General features: G+C 34.8%; 1 long non-coding RNA gene across 1 annotated transcript; it reads right to left on the bottom strand.

The window, feature by feature from the left end:
• Positions 1-2,147: 2,147 nt before the first annotated feature.
• Positions 2,148-4,005, bottom strand: LOC137172007 (uncharacterized). Its single transcript, XR_010924856.1, has 4 exons — positions 3,906-4,005; positions 3,730-3,814; positions 2,890-2,997; positions 2,148-2,741 (listed from the first exon to the last, which is right to left on the bottom strand). It is a non-coding gene; the product is annotated as an uncharacterized lncRNA (long non-coding RNA).
• Positions 4,006-6,055: the final 2,050 nt, after the last annotated feature.

The following is a 6,055-nucleotide window of genomic DNA, read 5'->3' as shown; positions in this document are numbered from 1 at the left end:
TGTCTACGCCTCCCATGTGAAACTGGCTAAAATAGGCAAATGTGATGAAAAAAAAATACCCCAAAAAAACAAACAACAAAAAAAATGATGAAAAGGGGGAGTTTATGTAACAGATTTAACAGCAGAGTCAAAGGGGTGTAAATCAAACACAGTCCTGAAAATCAAAAATAAATAAAATCATATTTGACTCCGTGTGCAGGGACTTTGATGTTTGTTTTTTGATACTTGATAGATAAAAGCCAGTAAAAGAGTAAACAGGTCCGCATTTAAATAATGATTTTAGTTGAGAAACATACTAAAAGCTTATTCAAAATGTGAATATACCTGTATTTGGCCTTTAATATAAAGTTGTGAGTCTGTGGGAATTTGAAGTGTGTCTTCTATGGCTCAAATGTCTTCCAGTGCAGCCAGAGCAAAATAATTTACATTAAATCTTGTCATCTCGTGTCATCTCTTTAATCATACAATAGCTGTCTGGGTAATGCAATTACTGTTTGTAACTATATTTGTATATATTTATTATATATATTTCTCATGTCTGTATTTGTGTTGGTATCACTTATTATACTGTAATTCCTGCAAGCATAGATGTGGACATATTCCAATGCATAAACAATTAAGTACCGACAACTCATCTGGTGTTGATAAAATATGATTTAAGTTTACTTTATTTATCAGGTTTGGCAAAAGTATCTCCTCCCTTCTTCTTTTCCCTGCATGCTGTGTAGTGCTGATCCAGGGAACAGGGCCGAGAACAATGTAATCTTATTTTATCATTAGGCTTATTTCATTGAGCTCATTACATGTTACAGTATGCATTCATTCAGCTAACTTTATTTTAGCTTTTTAATATTGGTTTTCATGACATCCATTTGGAAACCAGTCAGTGACAGTGAACAGTGTATTGGGTTGTGACGTTGTGGTCATTGGCCCCAGATAAAGCCTGAAAACTTAAATGAACTCCTGCTTATCAACTTCCTGAATAAATCTGTGGATGAAACCCAGTCAGCTATAAAAAAATCCTCTCTCAAAATTATACCGTCAACCCTGTATTAGCTTTAATTGACTAAATGATTAATTAACTGTAAAAAACTTCATATGGTAAAAGCGGAACATTGTGAATATAGGATGAGCTCACATTTGTGTTAGATTTGGTCAGTTTAAGCTTTACACTGACATGTTACAGGTTAATCAGACACAGAGTGATTGTATATAAGATATGTATCTTAAGGAGAAAAACTATTGAAGAACAAATAAGAGAGAAAAATAAAAGTGAAAAACAGCTAAACTTGTAACACATTGCTCTTTACTATAAAGATAAAAAGAGAGAAATAACAAGTCCGACATTAAGAAGACAACAGTAGAAGACAATGAAAAACAATAGAGAGATGATGAAAAGATTAAAAGAAACATAAAAGCAAGTCTGTAGAAATGGGTTTTAAGAAGTGATTTAAAAGAAGTTAGTGATTCTGTTAACCTTATCTCGTCAGGCAGGTCTTTCCAAAGCCGAGGGGCCTTGATGGCAAAAGCATGGTCACCTTTAGTTTTAAGCCTCAACTTTGAAACAGCCAGAAGGGCCCAACCTGAGGATCTAAGGCTGCGGACTGGCTCATACAGGGTCAATTTATCTGTTATACAGTAATGTAAAAAAACTCCAATACAATATCTCTGACTGATATATTATTATATATGACATGATTAAATTATTAATACTGAAGCATCAGTGTGTAAACAGCATGTTACTGTTGTAGTATGACGTCCCCTCCATGCTATAGTTTTGAGAATTTTAGAAGGTATGGTAAAAAAGGCGATGGGACTGCCTCTATATTTGCTGATGCTCTACATTGTAGAAATATCTCTATTGTTGATTTTTGCTCCTTTGAACACTATGCTGTAATGTTAAAATCCCACCCCCCTGTGCTTGTTATAACAATATATAGACCCTCCAAACAGTGTCCTATCATTTTAGATGACTTCACCGAAATGTTGTCAGAACCAATTATTACAACATTGTGGTTATAGGTGATTTTAATCTACATGTGGATAATGTGACTGACTCTAAAGCCGCTGAGTTCCTAAACGTGTTAAGCTCTGTGGATTTTATTCAACATGTTAATGCCAAATCACAACCACCGGCACACATTGGATCAAAGTGTCGTCTCTTTAATCATACAGTGCTCAATTGTTAAAAAAACAAACAAGAAAAAAAACAATGTCCTGCAAAGGTTTCTGTGTAATGCAATAACTGTTTGTAACTATATTTGTATATATTTATTATATATATCTCTCATCTCTGCAGGTCAAACTTCACTTCATGTCTGTGTTTGTGTTGGTATCAGTTCTTATAATTTCATTCCTGCAAGCATAGATGTGGACATATTCTAATACATAAACACTGACATATTACAGGTTAATCAGACAGAGAATGATTGTATATAAGATATGTATCTTGAGGAGAAAAACTACTGAAGAACGAATAAGAGAGAGAAATAAAAGTGAAAATATAAAACAGCTAAACCTCTAACACATTGCTCATTATTATAAGGATACTGGAACACTCACAGCAGAGTATGACTCTCTTGTAAGATATGTTGATATTAATAATGATGATTCTCATTTATTTTATTCTCCAAATTTGTTGCACAGATCGCCCCTGCAGCAACCGGAAGATACGACATGATCACTAAATCTCATAGTCCTACACTCGTTTGCTGGTATGCAACCCTTGGCTACGGTGAGATCTGTAAAAACATTGAAAAAGATAGAATGAACAGTTAGGTAATGTACTATTTTTCTTATGGTTTTAATAGTAATTGCAGTAGTTCATCATATAGCGACCTTTGCATCTTTAGCTGCACAGGCCTACTCAATTAATACCACAATACTTACCGGGTATATACGCGACGGCGTAGTAACAGACATCGGTTAGTCCAGTGCAGGTCTGTATTGGGCCTGAACAGTCTCGATCGCGTACACAGTGACACCTCAAGGCTTCACCTGGAAAAAAAAAAAAAATCTTTTTCACCGTTCTGATCAAACTAACGCTGCATTTTCATTTCAATTTTGATCAAACAGACTGCCGAAAGCAGCGTGAAAATACTCGAATGCAAGTAAAAACCCTCCATGAAAAATCCTACTTAAGTAAAAGTACATAAGTATTAGCAGCCAAATGTAGTTCAAGTATTGCAGTAAAAGTAGTGGTTTGGTTCCTCTGACTGATATATTATTATATATGACATGATTAGATTATTAATACTGAAGCATCAGTGTGTACGCAGCATGTTACTGTTGTAGCTGCTGGAGGTGGAGCTAGTTTGAACTACTTTATATACAGCTAGCTAGTTTAGTCCAGTGGTTCCCAAACTAGGGGTCGGGCCCCTCCAAAGGGTCACCAGATAAATCTGATGGGTCGTGAGAAGAACAAAACAAAACAAAGTTCTGATACACAAATCTGTTTTCAGTTTTGGAATTTTTCTCAAATATTTGATTTTTGGTGAAATATTGGATCATTTGAACATTTATTGAAATGAAACCATGTGAGAAGTTTAGAGGGAAAAATCATTAAACATTATTTCTCTATAAAATGAAGTGAAGTGAAAGTATACAGTAGCATAAAGTAGAAATACTCAAGTAAAGTACAAGTACCTCAAAATTGCACTTAATTACAGTACTTGAATAAATGTACTTAATTACTTTCCACCACTGGTTGTATCCCGAATGTTAACTCACCCTGACTGATGACCAGCAACACCAGAAGAGCAAGAATCACAGTCTTCATGTTTTCACAACACGTCACGTCTCTGTGCACAAGTGTCTGTATGAATAAAAGTGTGAGAAGATTAGACATATTATCCTAATTATTGCTGAGATTCATTTCACAATCCAAAAACAAAAAGACATACTACCTGATGAATTGTCCTACTGGATAGTTGTTATCCCAAATGTGTGCTGTGTGGAGACCTGACTTCTTCTTTTATTCAATCTTGTTGCACAATTGTTCCATCAGTGTTGAATATTCAGTATATTATTAACTCAGAATGATCTGTAAAGGCCAGATGAAGATGTCAGGAAAACACAGTCTTACACAACTGACTTAAGGGAAATGCACTGTATTGCAGTAGATAATTAAACAAAAAGATAGTAACTCCATAACCACATGAACAAGACATATCAATACTGTAACTACCAATATTAATATTGTTAACATTTTGTAATGTGAGTGACTCACTGGTTATGTTTATCTGGTCTGAGTAATGAAACTGCTGAATGAGAATATGATGTACTTTGAAAGTATGAGGTAATATTGGTAATATTGTGATGTTTTCCAGCTTTTTTTTTGTCTTCTCCGAGATATTCTCTTTAATCATTCCTAAAATAAACAATATTACCTCTCTGACACTTTTCATATAAAACAAACTGTTGTAATAATCATCACAACCTCATTATAAAGAGAAAATGAAATAATGTTTGACTTTCAAAATCCATGCAACTAACAGAACATTATGTGTTTGTTTTTCAGGTTCAGGCTTTCAGAAACACAAAACTAAAAAGAGCAATAAACTCCACATAAAAATATAGAGATGACACTTTTATGATGTTTTTATTTTCAGGGTTATTGCTGATAACTGCTGCTAAATTTCTCATCTGGGAAGTTCGTCTGCAAAAATCACTCTCAACAAATACATGAAAGATACATTCACTTACACACTTATACATATACACAAAAAAAGATGGGTGTTGTCCATGAGTGGTGGAAATTAACCTGTTAGCTTAGTCCATAATGAAAGAGGCCACTTTTGCTTCCCTAACATCAGTTACTTAATATCTTCACAGAAAATTCTGAGTGTTTATATTTTGCTCCACTTATAGCCGACATTTAATCAATGCAGGCAAACTTTTAGCAAGCTATTGATACTAAATCAGTTGTTCCTGTCCTGCCTGGTGCCAGGCCCAACAGAGGCAGCTTCGGGATCAGCCGTCCTGTCTCCCCATCCCCATCCCCCAACAATGAACCAGCCCTACTCCCAACTGAAAAAGGAGGTAAGCAGCATTGTGTTGAATGACATGTCAGTTGGCGTAATTTCTTTTTTTATTATTATGGAAAAAAGAAAAATGATTAAATCCTTTTCAATGATAAGAAATGGTCGTATACTTAGTTGGTATGTACACTTAGTTCAGAAATCTGCTGCTGATTTTAATCTTCTGTTTGTTATATCATTCTATAGATGATAATCTTAATTCATTTTAATTAAAGATGTTAACGAATATTTAATTTATATGTATTTTAAGTTATTAATTAATGTTAAAGATAATTTTCCATTCAAGAATTTTACCATTAAAATTACATTTAGACTGTTAAAGATGGTCTTTAATACATTTCTTATAGAGGGTGTATCAAATAGTGAATTTCACTGTATGCAGAATGGTGCATGCATGTCTGCACAGGGTTATATTTTCACAGCTCACTGTCAGTAAATATCATACAGTAAGTGCTGGACTACAAGAGATTGGGTTCATGAGGTGTGGTTACAGCAATTGTGCAGGGTTGGTGAGGCCTGTGGTGGTGGGGTCCAATGTGATATCTTTTCATGGGGTCCAAAATCCCTGGTGGCACGCCTGGCTCTATGGATTTTATTCAACATGTTAATGGGCTGACTCACAACTGCAGTCACACGTTCACGGATCTAATTATCGCTCATGGTCTAAGGATTGTTGTATCCTCTGTAATTGACTTGGTATTCTCAGACCACTACTGTATCATCATCTAGATTTGTTACTGAGCAGGTTGTTATGAAATGTTATCTTACCCCTGAAGTTGCTGAAAATTTCAAAAATCATATTTATAACATACCCCTACAGATTCTTCTTTCCTCTTGTTATGATTTAGCCAATAATTTTACAATAAGCTGAAGACTACCATTGAGTCTATGGCACCAACCAAACATAGGAGGATTCAATCTAAACAGAAACCACCACGGTGAACTGGGGACATTATCAACTTAAATAAAATCTGTGGAAAAGCGATGCGTCAATGTAGAAAAACTAAGCTGTGAGT

Source organism: Thunnus thynnus, chromosome 20, assembly GCF_963924715.1.
Source record: "Thunnus thynnus chromosome 20, fThuThy2.1, whole genome shotgun sequence".
Lineage (NCBI taxonomy): Eukaryota > Metazoa > Chordata > Actinopteri > Scombriformes > Scombridae > Thunnus > Thunnus thynnus.
This window is presented reverse-complemented; position numbering and strand designations above follow the sequence as displayed.